This window comes from Schistocerca cancellata, chromosome 5 (genome assembly GCF_023864275.1).
Source record: "Schistocerca cancellata isolate TAMUIC-IGC-003103 chromosome 5, iqSchCanc2.1, whole genome shotgun sequence".
In the NCBI taxonomy this organism is placed as follows: Eukaryota; Metazoa; Arthropoda; class Insecta; order Orthoptera; family Acrididae; genus Schistocerca; species Schistocerca cancellata.
In genome coordinates this window covers 719,709,502-719,728,519 of record NC_064630.1, presented here as the reverse complement: position 1 = coordinate 719,728,519, position 19,018 = coordinate 719,709,502, and the positions used below count along the sequence as shown (strand labels likewise).

The 19,018-nt window shown below is 46.4% G+C and overlaps 1 protein-coding gene across 1 annotated transcript in view; it reads right to left on the bottom strand.

The window, feature by feature from the left end:
• LOC126188776 (uncharacterized) overlaps nt 1-19,018 on the bottom strand; it is a 232,815-nt gene that overhangs the window by 95,805 nt on the left and 117,992 nt on the right. The gene's annotated exons all lie outside the window — the stretch shown is intronic.

The window sequence follows — 19,018 nt, the reverse complement described above, 5'->3', positions numbered from 1 at the left end:
TCGGGCATGGATGTGTGTGATGTCCTTAGGTTAGTTAGGTTTAAGTAGTTCTAAGTTCTATGGGACTGATGACCTCAGATGTTAAGTCCCATAGTGCTCAGAGCCATTTGAACCATTTGAACTTATTCTGAAAAATGACAATTTTACGTATTAATTGTTGCTAATAGTTACCCTCATGAGTTTGTGTGTTATTCTAATGCAATAAGTTACAGGGTGTTTCAAAAATGACCGGTATATTTGAAACGGAAATAAAAACTAAACGAGCAGCGATAGAAATACACCGTTTGTTGCAATATGCTTGGGACAACAGTACATTTTCAGGCGGACAAACTTTCTAAATTACAGTAGTTACAATTTTCAACAACAGATGGCGCTGCAAGTGATGTGAAAGATATAGAAGACAACGCAGTCTGTGGGTGCGCCATTCTGTACGTCGTCTTTCTGCTGTAAGCGTGTGCTGTTCACAACGTGCAAGTGTGCTGTAGACAACATGGTTTATTCCTTAGAACAGAGGATTTTTCTGGTGTTGGAATTCCACCGCCTAGAACACAGTGTTGTTGCAACAAGACGAAGTTTTCAACGGAGGTTTAATGTAACCAAAGGACCCAAAAGCGATACAATAAAGGATCTGTTTGAAAAATTTCAACGGACTGGGAACGTGACGGATGAATGTGCTGGAAAGGTAGGGCAACTGCGTACGGCAACCAAAGAGGGCAACGCGCAGCTAGTGCAGCAGGTGATCCAACAGCGGCCTCGGGTTTCCGTTCGCCGTGTTGCAGCTGCGGTCCAAATGACGCCAACGTCCACGTATCGTCTCATGCGCCAGAGTTTACACCTCTATCCATACAAAATTCAAACGCGGCAACCCCTCAGTGGTGCTACCATTGCTGCACGAGAGACATTCGCTAACGATATAGTGCACAGGATTGATGACGGCGATATGCATGTGGGCAGCATTTGGTTTACTGACGAAGTTTATTTTTACCTGGACGTCTTCGTCAATAAACAGAACTGGCGCATATGGGGAACCAAAAAGCCCCATGTTGCAGTCCCATCGTCCCTGCATCCTCAAAAAGTACTGGTCTGGGCCGCCATTTCTTCCAAAGGAATCATTGGCCCATTTTTCAGATCCGAAACGATTACTGCATCACGCTATCTGGACATTCTTCGTGAATTTGTGGCGGTACAAACTGCCTTAGACGACACTGCGAACACCTCGTGGTTTATGTAAGATGGTGCCCGGCCACATCGCACGGCCGACGTCTTTAATTTCCTGAACGAATATTTCGATGATCGTGTGATTGCTTTGGGCTATCCGAAACATACAGGAGGCGGCGTGGATTGGCCTCCCTATTCGCCAGACATGAACCCCTGTGACTTCTTTCTGTGGGGACACTTGAAAGACCAGGTGTACCGCCAGAATCCAGAAACAATTGAACAGCTGAAGCAGTACATCTCTTCTGTATGTGAAGCCATTCCGCCAGACACGTTGTCAAAGGTTTCGGGTAATTTCATTCAGAGACTACGCCATATTATTGCTACGCATGGTGGATATGTGGAAAATATCGTACTATAGAGTTTCCCAGACCACAGCGCCATCTGTTGTTGAAAATTGTAACTACTGTAATTTCGAAAGTTTGTCTGCCTGAAAATGTACTGTTGTCCCAAGCATATTGCAACAAACGGTGTATTTCTATCGCTGCTCGTTTAGTTTTTATTGCCGTTTCAAATATACCGGTCATTTTTGAAACACCCTGTATGTAAATATAGTGTTATGAAAGTGGTACTCGTTTGGATCTTATGCAAGTGGCTGCTACATAATGGCGTGATGTTGCAACTGATCTTTCATCTCCGGCGGTAATTCGTTTGAATACCGCCCTTCGATTGTGCCATTACGGTACCAATCGAAGTGATAGGTGTTGCAGGTGCCAGCAAGCCAGCAGTGGTCCTAGCTAGCAGGAGCAGCAGGAGCAGCAGGAGCAGCAGGAGCAGCAGCGGAGGCGGCGTGCCAGCCAGCCAGCCAGCCAGCCAGCCAGCCAGCCAGCCAGCCAGCCAGCCAGCCAGCCATGTCGCCCCCCTCCCCCTCAGCGAAAGCAGAGTGGGGCTTCGGCCCCAGTCTCCTTTGTCCTTCATCATTCTCCGTGCCCTTCTACTCTGTGTCTCTCGTCGCCCTGCCCGTCACTCGTTTGCTTCTTTGTCTTGTCCTGTGTTTTTCCCCTTACCATACGTAATGTAAATCCCCACCACCTCTTCTACAGCCACCACCACTGCCATCATATACACCTCCACCTCCGCCGCTGCCACCACTATCACATGTTGTGCCCAGTCACCCCCCCCCCCTCAGTCCTTCCTCCCACTCCTCACTCTCCCATCTCCCTCACTATTTGTCGCCCCGGCTCCTTCCTCCCGCGCCTCCTCTAATCCCTTCCCACCACTCTCTCCCTCTGCTCCTTCCGTTTCCGCGACACCCGCTAGGGTGGTCGCCCAGAGGGCCATGGCCCACTCTCAACTCTCCCCTTCACCTTCATCATCATCATCACCGTCGCCTTTGTCATCACCCTCACCATCTCCGGCGCCGACTCCAGCACCACCACATTCCAGTTGCTCCAATCCCCCACACCTCCTCTGCCGCCGTCAACCGCCCCAGTAGCACCCCTGCCTCCTCTACTCCTAAAAAGGCTCCGCTTCGTCCCCCCTCCACGGCCCAGGATGCCATGGATGTATCCCCACCCCTTCCTCCTTCCTCCTCCTCCTCCTCCTCCTCCTCCTCCTCCTCCTCCTCCACCACCTCCCCCTACCGCTATCTCCTCTCCCGTCCTGATCCCTCCCTTCTTGAGGCCCGGAACCTCACCCTCTTCCTTCGCCAGCATTTTCCCGGTGCCCCCATCTCCCTCCTCACTCCTCGCCGTGATTCGGTCATCATCTCTTCCACCAGCCCTACCCTTCACACGGATCTCCTTTCCCGCATCCCTGTCACCCGCTTTGGCCCTCTTGCCTCCCTTACTACTGCCCCTTCCCCACCTCCCTCCCGCCAACCCCAACCTTCGCGTCGCCCGCCAACCCTCACCGCCGTGATCACTCGGCTTACTCCGACGATCACGGAGGAGGAGGTGTTGGCGGAGCTTCAGGCACATCCCCATCTGGAGGTGCATGCGGTTTGCTGCATCCGCAACTCTGCTGGCCCCACCCACCTTATGCGGGTCTTTTCCGAGCACGCCCCCTCCATAGACCGTCTCCTGAAGGAGGGTGCCCTCCTCTTTAACCAACGTTATAAAGTTGACCCCTCCCGTTCCCCTCCTCAATCCCTCCGCTGCCAGAGGTGCTTATGGTATAATGCACACATGACATCTGAGTGCCACGAGGGCCCCCCCTGCCTGCACTGTAGACAAGCCCACTTCTTACGGCAGTGCCCCAATCTCCAGTCCCCCCCCCCTCCTGCAATACCTGTAACCTCCCTCATCCTACTTACTCCCAGAAATGTAAGGCCCGACCCCCTCCTACCACTCCTGAACTCACCGTTCCTGTCCGCCCTCTGGATGCCCCCACCCCTCCCGGCAATTCCCTTCGCCTGCCCCCTACCGCTGAGGACATCATCAGATTCCTCACCATCATCCTTTAGAATGTTCATCCTTTTCAGCGCCCCCACACCTTCCGAAAGATATCCCTCGCCGCCCATTCCGTTTTCCACCTCAAAATGTACGCCACCTACTCCAACAACCAGGCCCATTTCACCTTCTCCTGTCTTGACACCCTCGTCTAAATCCCTGGCGCGACAGCACCGTATCCTTTTCAACAATATCCGCTCCCTTCCCGCCAACAAGAACCTCTTCCTGCACACCCTTGCCAGCCACCGCGCGGATGCCTTCTTCCTCAATGAAACCTTCCTCCAACCCCACCACACCATCCACACTTCGCCCTACCTCCTTCACCGCTCCTACAATCCTCTCCTGATTGCGCGTGGCGGAGTTGCCATTGGTCACCACTGCCAGATCCCCATTTGGTTCCAACCTCTCCTTCCCGACCCCACCGAACACCTGATCCTTAGTCTCTTCTTCGCCGGCCTTACCGTCACCTGCGCCACCATCTATGTCCGCCATAATGCCCCTATTCCCTTCGACTTCCTCTCCCACGTTGACCGTACCTTCTCCTACATGGTCGCCGCCGAACTCAACATCCATAGTCTTTCCGCCGCCCAGTTACGGCGGTGGCATCGGTTCCTCTCCTCCCTTCAGGGCGGCCTCATCCCCAGCCCCCAGCACACCCGTCCCGAATCCATCTCCACTCCCGATGTTTTCCTTTCCTCCCCTAACCTCCTTGGCCGCATAACGGTGGATGTCCTGGAGCCTATTGGTAGCGACCATCTCCCTGTCCTCCTCACCATTTCAGACGGTCGTCGCCATCGCCCCGACCCTCGTAATTACCCTCCCCCAAAGTACGTCCATGACTATACCTGTGCCAACTGGAATGCCTACCGGGATACCCTTTCCACCCAGGTCGATAGCCACCCCTTCACCTACCACCACCCTGACGATGTCACCCATGCCGCCTCCTTTCACCAGCAGACCTTGTCTGAGGCCGTCGAGGCCCACGTCCCTACTGTCGCCATCCACCCCCACCGTCCTACCTTTCCCCTACAGGCTGTCCTCCTCCTCCATGAATCCCGTCGTCTCTACCGTGCCTTCCTCCGCATGCGTGACCCGGACACACTACGACGCCACCGGCAACTCCAGCGTCACATTCGTAATTTGCTCGCGGCTAAGAAACGCCGGGACTGGCGACAGACATGCACCCGTTTAAATACTACCCTACCTATCAACTCGTCCAAGTTCTGGTCAGCCTTCCATCGCCTTACTGGAACTAAACCCTCCCCCTACTATCTTCTTCTCCATGATGATCACCCCTTCCCTGACACCCTTAGTAAGGCCAATCACTTTGCCTCCTACCTCTCCGATGTCTTTTCCATCCCTGATGATCCCCAGTTCGATAACTCCCTCTTCCCAGATGTCCGCGATCGAACTGACACCTCTGTCCCTGCCCTCGCACCTGGCTTCCAGTACTTGGACAACATTGCACACACGGAACTCAATGCCCCTGTCACTACACAGGATCTTATTGTTACACTCCAAACGAAACATAACACCGCTGCTGGTCACGATCGTGTCACCTACTGTCACCTTCGTGAAGCTCCTGTCTCTTTCCTCTCCACCCTGGCCAGGCTCTACAATGTAGTCCTGTCCAGCGGTTACTACCCAGACTTGTGGAAAACCTCCCATATCCTGATGTTCCTTAAACCTGGCAAACCGCCGTCTCCTCCTACCATCCCATCAGCCTTACCTCGGTCTTCAGCAAGGTCCTGGAATCTATCCTCACCTGACGCATCCATCAGCATCTCCGCCAACACCGCCTCCTTCCCGTTACCCAGTGTGGCTTTCGGCCGTCCTTCTCTTCTGACGACCTTCTCCTTCACCTCACTCATCTCCTTTCCGAACAGCTTAATTCCTGTTGCTCCACGACCTTCCTCTCCCTGGACCTCGAACGTGCTTATGACCGTGTATGGCATTCCGGTCTCCTCTTCAAGCTCCAAACCTTCGCCCTTCCCATTAACTACGTCCATCTGATTGGCTCCTTTCTCTCCCACCGTCGGTCCTACGTCACCATCCATAACACAGATTCCAACACCTGTTTCCCCTCCGCCGGTGTGCCCCAAGGCTCCGTCCTCTCCCCCCTTCTGTACCTTTTGTATATGGCGGACATGCTGCCGCCGTCACCCCCTGTCCACCTTCTCCAGTTTGCCGATGACACCACCTTCCTTGCCCTTGCCCCCACCCTGCAGCACTCCCAACACCTTCTCCAATCCCATCTTGACCGGTTCACTGCTTGGTGCAACCAGTGGTTGCTCAAGGTCAATCCCTCCAAAACGCAGGCGATCATTGTAGGCAAAACCACCCCTTTCTTTCGCCTCCTTGATTTCTATCTCACCATCTATGGCCGTCCTATCGCCCTCACTCCCACCCTTAAGTACCTTGGCGTCACCCTCGACCGTCGCCTCTCCTGGACTCCCCATCTCCGGACAATCCAAGCCAAGGCACGTTCCCGACTCCGTCTCCTCAATCTCCTTTCCGGCCGTACGTGGGGTCTGGACCCCTCCACCATCCTCCACACCTATAAATCCCTCATCCGCCCTATCCTTTGTTACGCCCATCCGGCCTAGATCTATGCCCCCCCCTACCTTTTATAAATCCCTTTAAAACCTTGAACGCCATGCTCTCCACCTCGCCTATCGCATCTGTCTCCCCTCTCCCACACGGATCCTGTACGATCTCATTCCCTTCCCCCACCTCCTCCTTTTCCTTGAAAGGATATGGATCCTGTGCACCTCCTGCAAACTCGATCCTCCTCACCCACTTGTCTCACCCATCCTCTCCCACCCCCGCCCACTGCCCCGCCTGTATTCCCACGTCCCACCCGGTCTCCATCTCTCCACCCTCCTTACCCTCTCCCAAGGTGGCTTCCGCCAGCTCCCCCTCCCTGATGATGTCTTCCTCCCCTCCATCTATCCCTCCTATCAACTTTGATCCTCCCCCTCCCACTTCCTGTGTCTTTTCCTTTAGGCACCCTCCCTCCCTTCTCTCTCCTTTTCCCCCCATCCCCCTTCCTCCACCCTTCTTACTCCGGGCTTCCCCTCCCCCTTCCTCCCTTCCCCCTATCTCCCCTGCCCGTGGCATCTCTGCTCTCCCCTCTCCCTCTCCCTCTTCCCCCCCCTCCTCCTCTCTTGGCAGGTCCCCGGACTCGCACATGTTCAGTGAACATTCGCGCGCCGGAGATCATTGCCATCAGCGTCTCGTGTGTGTGCCTTCGTTTTGTGTTTAGTGTTCTTTCGCCGTCACGCCACCACTGTTCATGTGTGCCGTCGCCGTCATCCATGTTATGTGCGCCGTGTCAACTAGTGTTAGTGATTTTTCTCGTCCAGCGTGAACGGCATCATGTTTTTTGTTTTTCGTGTCTCCAGTTTTTGCCCGCCGTTTTTATTGTCTTATCTGTGCCACCTATATGTAATACTTATTGTACCACTCAAGGCTGAAGAGCGGCGTCCTATGCTGCTGACAGCCCGCCTTTGTATAAGGTGATCAAAATAACAATAAAGAAAAAAAAACCTGGTCTTTGAGAGCCCCAGGGTCGAATTTTTCACTGCTTTCAAATAGGCTGCTTTCATTATGACCTGATCATTGATCAGGTTACACTTAACATTTCTTTGAGGGCAAAAGATCTCCATCTCCTCAATAATTTTACGACAGTAATGGTTGAACTCTGTAAGTATTCACTTGAGCACGAACAACTGCTACACTTCCGCACTGGTATGTAATGTTGACATTAAAAGACAACGATGTGATGGACTTATAACTTTTGTAAATCACATTGTGATATATACTATTGTCTTTGTTTTAGCATTGATAATGACCTGAGACAGGTCGAAATCTGATCTGCGTTGTGACTATAAACGTCATATTAAAGCAACTTAATTCCACGACTGACTGCTGCTCTATCTAACCAATTTTAAGCTCCTTCTTGCTTCCCACTGTTGAAGAGCAATTCGGGGATGGCGATTGCATCTTTCAACACGGTCGAGCACCTGTTCATAATGCACAGCCTGTGGCGGAGTGTTTACATGACAATAACATATTTGTAATGGACTGGCCTGCACAGAGTCATAATCTGAATCCTATAGAACACCTTTGGGATGTTTTGGAACGCCGAATTCGTGCCATGCGTCACTGACCGATATCGATACCTCTACTGAGTGTAGCACCTCGTGAAGAATGGGCTGCCATTCCCGAAGAAACATTCCAGCACCTGATAGAACGTATGCCTGCGAGAGTGGAAGCTACCATCAAGGCTAAGGGTGATACAACACCATATTGAATTCCAGGATTACCGACGGAGGGCGCCACGAACTTTTAAGTCATTTTCAGCCAGGTGTCCGTGTACTTTTGATCACATAGTGTGTTTATGAGTGGAATCCACGTGTTTTTGTTCCGCTGTTTTGCATTCCTTGTCCACAGAGCAGAGCAGTGTTGTATAATCACAAACTTTCAAACATTTTTTTATTAGTTCCTATTAGGAGTATATTTTTATCCGCACATATTACATGTATCAACTATGCTCAGATAGTATAATCGTTTGGCATGCCTACTGTTATTTTCCATTGGAGTCGTCACATTTGCCAAGTCTTTCATCTGTTTTATGGTAGTGTTCACCACATCCTCAACATATGTTCTGTGCTAATTAACAGTTCAGTAGTGCAGAATGTTTCGAAATGAGTATGGGAGCTGATGACCGCGCAGTGAGCGCCCATCTAAACCAAACATTATCATCACCATCATCATCATCGAAAAGAACTTGCAGTTCTAAATAATACATCAAACGAAACAGCAAATCAAATTTGCAAACGAAATGTTACTGCCTGACGATAAAGATTTTCTGGATCGTGACGTATTCAGTGATGAATCCACATCTCACCTAAGTGGAAACACGAACAAACGTCTGGAGGTCAGTTTGCAACGAGATTCTCCTAAATCGAATGTTTTTCCTGCCATATCAGGCCGTAAACTTTGTGCGCCTTACTTTTTCAGTGACGCAAGTGTAACTGGTGTTTGTTATCTTGATTTGCTAGAACTATGGCTCTTTCCTCAACTAGAAGAACCTGTACCACAGATCTTTATTTGGCAGCAAGATGGTGTGCCGCATCAGTAGCGTAACTCGTGTGTGATTGGTTAGACGACGTTCAAGCTGACCACTGGACTGGCCACAAGGGGTTGGGTGGCAGAGCTGATTCTGCATAGCCTCCACGTTCACGGGAGAGGTTCATGAACGATCATGTACAGGTAAGTCCGCTACAAGCTGATCAACCCGACTTAAAAAAACAGGATTGAAGCAGTTGTTGCAACAAGTACTCCAGACATACTGATCAACTTTAGGGAAGAACTCGCCTAGCGAATAGATGTGTGCCGTGTGACAAACTATGCTCATATTGGACAGCTGTAAGAAAAACACAGATACTCTTTCATTTGACGCAACTTATTTACAACTGTAAGCTGACTATAGTAAATCAATGTGAAACACTCTTTATATCATATATTTCTAAACTATTTGCAAGTTTGGACACGCCGTCTGGAAAAATTATCAGTATCATCTCTTGCCTTCAAATTCTAAATTTTGTTCCTGTTCAGTCAGTTACACATTGCTTTTTTGAAATACAAGTTAAGAAAACAGAAGCAGTTAGCTGAAATCCTCACTCACACCTTTTTTAACCCACACTTTTCTTCATTGTCATTATTTCCACTCAGTTTTTGCAAACGTCATAAATTATTAGCCTGTAGGAGCACTTTGTCCCGAATCGTATCATTGAACCTAAAATATAAATACAAAAATATTGTTCTCAGTACCCCATTTTTTCGTTTTCCTGTATGCAGTAGCACTAGCAATTTCTTTTAGTATGAATCAAATTTCTTGCTGTCATTATCGACTGCCAGACACACCACCTGTGTTAGCGTCTTAGATATGTAGTTAGCGCCTTAATACTTCCTGCAGTCTCCTTTATTTCTTTGTAAGTAGACAGTGCATTTAGAGGGTGCACAACACTTTAAGTTTGATTCTAATGCTTTCTATGGATTTAATTTTGATTTATACAGGAATCTGTACAGATAAAGCCCCCAACCACGTTTGAGGTGTGATTTCAACAAATGATTTCTGTTTCACGAGATAGAGACGTTAAGTCCATGCACTGATAAAGGCAGGAAGGCCTGGCAAGATAACAAAAAAAAAAAAAATGGTTCAAATGACTCTGAGCACTATGGGACTTAACATCTGAGGTCATCAGTCCCCTAGAACATAGAACTACTTAAACCCAACTAACCTAAGGACATCACACACATCCATGCCCGAGGCAGGATTCGAACCTGCGACCGTAGCGGTCACGCGGTTCCAGACTGAAGTACCTAGAACCGCACGGCCACACCGGCCGGCAAAGATAACCAAGTCATCAGATGCGTATGAATATCAAGAACTCAGAAGGAAACCCAGTTCTAAGCGAAGAAGGGAAGCAGAAAGATGGAGGGAGTATATAGAGGGCCGATACAAGGGAGATGTACTTGAGGACAATATTATGGAAATGGAAGAGGATGTAGATGAAGATGAGATGGGAGATACGATACTGCGTGAAGAGTTTGACAGAGCACTGAAAGACTTGAGTCGAAACAAGGCCCAGGGAGTAGACAACATTCCATTAGAACTACTGACAGCCTTGGGAGAACCAGTCCTGACAAAACTCTACCATCTGGTGAGCAAGGTGTGTGAGACAGGCGAAATACCCTCAGACTTCAAGAAGAATAGAATAATTCCGATCCCAAAGAAAAAAGGTGTCGACAGATGTGAAAATTACCGAACTATCAGCGTAATAAGTCACTGCTGCAAAATACTAACGCGTATTCTCTACAGACGAATGGAAAAACTGGTAGAAGCTGACCTCGGGGAAGATCAGTTTGGATTCCGTAGAAATATTGGAACACGTGAGGCAATACTGACCCTACGACTTATATTAGAAGCTAGATTAAGGAAAGTCAAACCTACGTTTCTAGCATTTGTAGACTTAGAGAAAGCTTTTGACAATGTTGACTGGAATACTCTCTTTCAAATTCTGAAGGTGGCAGGGGTAAAATACAGGGAGCGAAAGGCTATTTACAATTTGTACAGTAACCAGATGGCAGTTATAAGACTCGAGGGGCACGATAGGGAAGCAGTGGTTGGGAAGGGAGTGCGACAGGGTTGTAGCCTATCCCCGATGTTATTCAATCTGTATATTGAGCAAGCAGTGAAGGAAACAAAAGAAAAATTCGGAGTAAGTATTAAAATCCATGGAGAAGAAATAAAAACTTTGAGGTTCGCTGATGACATTGTAATTCCGTCAGAGACAGCAAAGGACTTGGAAGAGCAGTTGAACGGAATGGACAGTGTCATGAAAGGAGGATATAAGATGAACATCAACAAAAGCAAGACGAGGGTAATGGAATGTAGTCGAATTAAGTCGGGTGATGCTGGGGGAATTAGATTAGGAAATGAGACACTTGAAGTAGTAAAGGAGTTTTGCTATTTGTGGAGCAAAATAACTGACGAAGGTCGAAGTAGAGAGGATATCAAATGTAGACTGGCAATGACAAGGAAAGCTTTTCTGAAGAAGAGAAATTTGTTAACATCGAGTATAGATTTAAGTGTCAGGAAGTCGTCTCTGAAAGTATTTGTATGGAGTGTAGCAATGTATGGAAGTGAAACATGGACGATAACTAGTTTGGACAAGAACAGAATAGAAGCTTTTGAAATATGGTGCTACAGAAGAATGCTGAAGATTAGATGGGTAGATCATATAACTAATGAGGAGGTATTGAATAGGATTGGGGAGAAGAGAAGTTTGTGGCACAACTTAACTAGAAGAAGTCATCGGTTGGTATGACATGTTCTGAGGCATCAAGGGATCACCAATTTAGTATTGGAGGGCAGCATGGAGGGTAAAAATCGTAGAGGAAGACCAAGAGATGAATACAATAAATAGATTCAGAAGGATGTAGGTTGCAGTAGGTACTGGGAGATGAAGAAGCTTGCACAGGATTGAGTGGCATGGAGAGCTGCATCAAACCAGTCTCAGGACTGAAGACCACAACAACAACAACAAATGCGTGTCTTGGAAGGGTTAACAAGTTTTGTCTGCTGTGTAGTTAGTCGTTTATCCATATACCATACTACAATGATATTACAAATCTCACAATGATTTAACGATAAAACATCATTATAAGTTAACAACTCTAAATCCACAGTCTCGTAAATCTTTACAGGTCGTTTCGGAAGGATTTATACATTTTGTATTATGACCTTTTATTTACACACTTGCAATGAAATTAAGTGAAAACGCAAATAGTTATGCGAAGCTGTTCATTCGTAGCTCATCACTGGTAACTGTATACCTCGCAGCCACTGCAGCCAAACATTTTCAGTTGATGTTAAGACTATGAAGAGGATCTTGTCTCCCATTACACACTTCATAATTCCCCATTTATGTGATTTAAATTTAGAGTCACAATTACTCAATAAAGAAGGAAGTATTGCGCTCAGGAAGTTCAAAATGGTTCAAATGGCTCTGAGCACTATGGGACTTAATTTCTGAGGTCATCAGTCCCCTAGAACTTAGAACTACTTGAACCTAACTAACCTAAGGACATCACACACATCCATTTCCGAGGCAGGATTCGAACCTGCGACCGTAGCGGTCGCGAGGTTCCAGGCTTTAGCGCCTGGAAGCGCTCGGCCACTCTGGCCGGCCGCTCAGGAAGTGTGAAAGATGAAAGATAAATAGTTTTATCCGTCACAGAGCTTGCACTTACGGTTTTCCAGTACCGAACATTGTGTTATAAATATATGTTGTAGAATGACAATACTCTGTTAGCTCTTCAATCTCTTCCTTCACTCGCCATGATCATCGTCAGACATTAGACATTTTTGCCTGTCCCGCCTCAGAATTTTTCACGCCATTTCTTAACCGACGTCCAATATTCCTCTTTGCGGTTGGATTATATTGCATTGCCACTTTTGTAATTCTATCGTTAAACATACGTTGGATATGGTCTTCACAGTTCAGATGGAATGTTCCCTTACATTTGTAATAGGTTCAAAATTTAGTTCTTGTATAATACTGGTATTTCTTTTGTCGCCCACAATGAATATCCCGCAACAAAGCAGAGAGACTTCATCCGTAATGATTCGATTCGTTGTAATACACACATCAAAAACAGTTTTGCATCACCCCGATTGCCAGATCTCCTGAAGATATGCATTAACTGTGGATATTGTATCACAGACACAGTCTATTTGACTGTTCAGAGATGTCACTTAGCCCACCCAAAGATTTAAACAACCGTGTATGAGCAGCGCCTATTAGACGGAGGGGGTCCGACAGCCGATCAGTTCCAGTTATTCCACCAGGAAGGAGGTACACGGTTCGTGTTGTCTGTAGTTCAACCATGCCTAGACGGTCAATGCCGCCGTTCGATCGCTTCCGCATGGTTACTTTGTGCCAGGAAGGCGTCTCAACAAGGGAAGTCTCCAGGCGTATCGAAATGAACCAAAGCGATGTTGTTCGGACATGGAGGACATTCAGAGAGACAGGAACTGTCGATGACACGCCTCGCTCAGGCCGCCCAAGGGCTACTACTGCTGTGGTTGACCGCTTCCTACGGATTATGGCTCGGATGAACATTGACAGCAACGCCACCTTGTTGAATAATGCTTTTCGTGCAGCCACAGGATGTCGTGTTACGACTCAAACGGTGCGCAATACGCTGCTTGATGCGCAACTTCACTTCCGACGTCCATGGCGAGGTCCATCTTTGCAATAACTACACCATGCAGCGCGGTAAAGATGGGCCGAACAACATGCCGAATGGACCGCTCAGGATTGGCATCACGTTCTCTTCGACGATGAGTGTCGCATATGCCTTCAACCAGACAATCGCCGGAGCCGTGTTTGGAGGCTACCCGGTCAGGCTGAACGCTTTGGACACACAGTCCAGCGAGTGCAGCAAGGTGGACGTTCCCTGCAGTTTTGGGGTGGCATTCTGTGGGGCCGACGCACGCCGCTAATGGTCATGAAAAGCGCCTTAACAACTGAATGATACGTGAATGCTATCCTCCGATCGATAGTGCAACCATATCGACAGCACATTGGCGAGGCATTCGTCGTCATAGAAGACAATTCGCGACCCATCGTGCAGATCTTGTGAATAACTTCCTTCAGGATAACGACATCGCTCGAATAAAGTGGCCAGCATGTTCTCCAGACATGAATCCTATCGAACATGCCTGGGATAGATTGAAAAGGGATGTTTATGGAAGATGTGACCCACCAGCCACTCTGAGGCATCTACGCCGAGGAGTGAGGAGTGACACAATCTGAACCAGCAGTGCTATCATGAACTTGTGGACAGTATGCCACGACGAATACAGACATGCATCGATGCAAGAGGACGTGCTACTGGGTATTAGAGGTTCCCCTGTGTACAGCAATATGGACGACCACCTCTAAAGGCCTCGCTGTATGGTGGCACAACATGCAATGTGTGATTTTCATGAGCAATAAAAAGGGCGGAAATGCTGTTTCTGTTGATCTCTGTTCCAATTTTTTGTAGAGGTTCCGGAACTCCCGGAATCGAGGTGATGCAAGACTTTAGTTGATGTTTGTAGATCATATGTTAGGGTGCAACATTCGCTACCATACAGCAGCAAAGGTAACTCTATTACTTCGTGGAGTCTAATTAATGTGTCTTTCCATACGTTACTTTTTAATGTACATTGCATAGTTACACAAAAATGTCTGAATCTGGCCAATTTTAGCTCTATGTCATCTGAATCTTGAAATTTAAAATGGCCCCATAAATATTCAAAGTCTCTTATTTGTTCAATTATTTGTCCATCTATAACAGTTTTGGCTTTGAAGAATTTGTTGTTGAATTTTATTTCTCTGACATAAAATGTTGTCCCATTTGTAAAATTTGAAGTTAAGGCTGTCACTTGCTCCATTATCATAGACTGAGCAACTAGCGTAATATTTACAGACGTTTTCCTTAATGCTCATAACGGGTATGTAGATGCTCTCAGATGTTGCAATTAGAATGTTGAGCTAGTTAAGCAAATTGTTCTAAAGATCCAGATTAACGTTTTTAGTTGCAATATTATGGCTTTTTCCTTTTTCTGTAGTTTGCAGTCTGTATCCGGAAGAATAGCTTCTGCAGGCCGGATGGATGTTTCGTGTTGAGGCTTTCGCGGCGAGTCAGTATTTGTGGGTTTACGGTTTGCAACAATTTTCCACATTTGGTTTCGCGTGCTAAAGCATTCTTTCCGTATTTTCTCAATGAGCAAACAGCTAAAACAGCCGAACAGTACAGTGTTCATGACCACATAAGCCACGAAATATCACCACGCAAAACAAATCCAATCAGTACACAACACAAGACTAAAAAATAACGAAGAGAAAGAAAACCACACTGCTAAAAATAAACACAACGCTTCCAACCGCAAACAGCTATGGCCTGTTTTGATGTGCATAATTGTGTTTGTTTGAGGCTGTGTAACTTATAGAATAAAAACGCAATGCTTATCAATGGAAATTAGGTAGCTGGACCGGTTGAGGTAACATAATGTTAACTGTGACAGAGATCACAATGTAACTATTTCTTTAATGATTATTTGCTCGTTTTGAAAAATCACTAGTTTCGATTTTCTTTAATAATTGAAAACTATAGTGAATTGTTCTCTTTTTTACTTCTTAAAGTGTTTATATTGGTGTCGTAGTTTTGTGTGGAAACTCTTTGGCCACTGGACGTTTGTTCAGATATGTTTTGTAACAATTTTCTGCTCTGATAATCAACTGGTTAATGAACAGAGTTTTTGTGCAACTGGACTAGTAACCGAACGAAGAAGAAAATTCATTAATTTAATGTTTGTGATATTGCACTACTGTATAACCTTCTTTCAGAATTTACGTAAAAAGAAAGAGGAGTGAGTTATTTCAAAAGTAACTTGCTGTTCGCTCTCCCCTCTCATCAGTTACTATTTCGGAAACGACTCCCTTAATTTTCTTGTCCGATAGGTTTACCCGATTACGGTCATGAAAGAGGGCATGAAGTGAGACATTTCTGTTAAGAAAGTTATGGGAACCACAAACTTACAACCAGGATGACCACATGAAAGCTGGGCCACACTCGTCGCAAATGCGAGTCCAGTACAGACGTACCATTTTGCTTGGTCTGGTTAGGGGAATGGTGCAAATTTGTGATTAGTGACGGGGAGTGATTCTGCCTTAGCGTTAGTGACACCAATTTGCTTTGGTAATGAACGATAGGCACCAACTATCGCGTACATCAGTCACTGAAGTCCAGGACAAGACAAAGGCGTCATGGTGTAATATGCCTGTAGACAGGATATCTTGCTATTGATAAACATTTGCTTCTTGATTTGCAAAACGGGACTCTTTTTCAACCTCATGAAAATTAGTTTTTGTATGGTGTAGGGTCAAGTAGTGCCATACATGACTATTAATTCTCTCTCAATAACCTGCAATATCTAAGACAGTCATCGCAAGTATCAACGATCTTTAGGTTTGATAATGAAACATTATTAGCTACTGAACACTGACTATTTGTTTATGAAAACAAACAAAGTCTGTGGTAGGCTGAGTAAATCACTGTTCGATGCTTCAAAATTTTACTACGTACGTTTTCATGTCTGCTATAACATGTACTTTTTTTAGGATGCGTTGCTCCGAACAAAGCGATGTCTTTGAAGATCAGATCCGAAAAGCTTACATTAATATTCCGATTTACTAAGTGCAGCCACCTGCTGAATTTCTCATCAAGGCCAAATTGCTCACCTGTTATTCTTCACTGAGAACTATCATTTTTAGCCCACCATAACAAATTCAATTGTTGGCAAACTTAATCTTCCCTTAGATCGCCTAATGTAACTGATGTACTGCTTATTCCGTACACAACTTCCGGAACCTGAATGGCTTGTTGTATCAACGCAGTCGAAGGTCTAATGAATAGTAAAGGATACGCTTTTGATGTTTAGATAACGAGGTCTTTGACGGGACTAAATGTTTCACGATCTGTCCACGACGTAAAACGTTGAATGAGATTCCGATGGAATTGAAAAGTAAACACGGAAGAAAACAGTGAAGGAGAATCGATTTAAACACTTGAATAACACAAGTGGCCTCTTCTCTCTCAGAATTCTCTGCCCTCCCTTGCGGCACTGCAAAGCACTTTGGTTTCATCATTTCTGGCTATCTATTTTGACATTGATATTTGTAAGTACACTGACCATTTAGAGAATTGGAGCAATATCTTGCCTTATACGTAACACGCACTCGTAGACAATAAATGAGAAAGAGTATTGAATAATTGTAGGCCTCTCGTGTGTGTGCGGTAGCATGTCGAGCCGTGAGCAATGCTCGTAGCTTTTACACAACAACACCCGAGAGTACAGTTTACTGACGCAGGAATAAAGAGTGCGATGGTTACCGGTGTGACACTGAATATCAGGAGAAATTAATTCGTTCCGATATAAGATGCTCATTTCTTTGAAAAAATAATACCTGCAGATTCTAAAAAGTTATGATTCGAGATCAGTGAATGCAGTGGCCGTTGCTTTGACAGAATAATGCAAGGTGACCAGTGAAGGAGTCCCTAATGTCAGAATTAAATATCTCGAAACCTAAGATCAACAGATGAGTGCAACGAAAGGTATGTTCATAGTGAAAGCTGTAAGAATTTTATGCGGAAGTTCCGAAATAGTTCGGAAAGTTGTTTACAGATGGTACTGTACGCTGTGAAACTTGTACAGTATCAGCGTGAATAATTAAACTTGTCCTCTGCAAGCAGTCTTTTCAGTCATATCACAATCTGTTTGAAATGTCCAGCAGTCGAAGTACAGAGTGTAACAATGAAATTTGCCATCACATCCTGTGATGTCTCAACGGATGCCACACAGCGCACCGATTCAAGTTCGTCCAGCATGGTGGAATGGGTCTGTTAGACAGTGTCTTTCAAACTTCCCACAAAAAGTAGTCACAATGAGTCAGATGGGATGAATACGGAGACCAATCCATCCCTGTGCAGTAAATTTGCAATAATCCAACGCAATGACTCTATTCCAGAAGTAAGAAAGCGAAACAGCTGTTCGTTGCGATGTGGTCTCGCTTCATCTTGCATGAACCACACGGTGCCTGGTAGATCCTCCAATGCTAGCTGTGTGGCGACAGATTGTTCCATAACTGCAACGTAAGGGTTACTAGTGATAATTTCTTGCAGGAAGAAAGTACCAATAATGGCTCTGCTTCATGCCGCAGCCCAAACGGTAACTTTGCGACAGTACAGTGGTTTCGCTTCGCACGAATGGGGATTTTGGGAACCAGATGCAGCCAACATCAAATCCTCCATTATCACAGCTCCTGTCATTCACCTCATGACCGTATGGCCTGGTGGCTTTGGATTTTGAATGGAAACTTGTGTAGGCTCTGTCGAAGTATGTTCTACGTGCTGGATCGATTCAACCCAATCTCCGCAGAAATTCTTCTGACTGTTTTCCTTGGATTTTGCTGAATAATTTCAGAAACCACGTTGGCATACTCAGGAGAAACCACAGTTTGGGTGGGGCCAACAATCCCCGCTAGATCATTAGCCACAGTGACTGTCCGATTGAATTTGGTGAACAGCTTGCGAATTATTTGCGGACTGGGTCATTTTTGAATATTAAATCATGATTAAAAACTGCCACATGTTACCGCACGACATGACATCAACCTCTTCCTTCGGAACGCTAATCTCCCTTCAAATTTCAAAGGTGGAACTAATCGCTCTGACCTTTTTTTCTGGTGCGAGCCGAAGAGTGATCGCCTTTGGCGATTTGTTCGTCTGGGATTACAGGTTAGGTAAGGGATTCACACATCTGTTTATTTATTTACATCACTCAGAGGCTCTTGGGCATACGGAAACTGGACCATTGAAGTCTTTGGTAGGGTCTTGTTTGTATTGAGAGTTATGTAGTGGGATATGGAGTTGTTGGCGTTGAGGTGAACAGAACCTCAGCCAGGGTTGTCCTGTTGTTCCATGAAGCCGGCCGGTGTTCAAATGGCTCTGAGCACTATGGGACTTAACTTGAGGTCATCAGTCCCCTAGAACTTAGAACTACTAAAAACCTGACTAACCTAAGGACATCACATACATCCATGCCCGAGGCAGGATTCGAACCTGCGACCGTAGCAGTCGCGCGCCGGCCGGTGTGGCCGTGCGGTTCTAGGCGCTTCAGTCTGGAACCGCGTGACCGCTACGGTCGCAGGTTCGAATCCTGCCTCGGGCATGGATGTGTGTGATGTCCTTAGGTAAGTTAGGTTTAAGTAGTTCTAATTTCTAGGGGACTG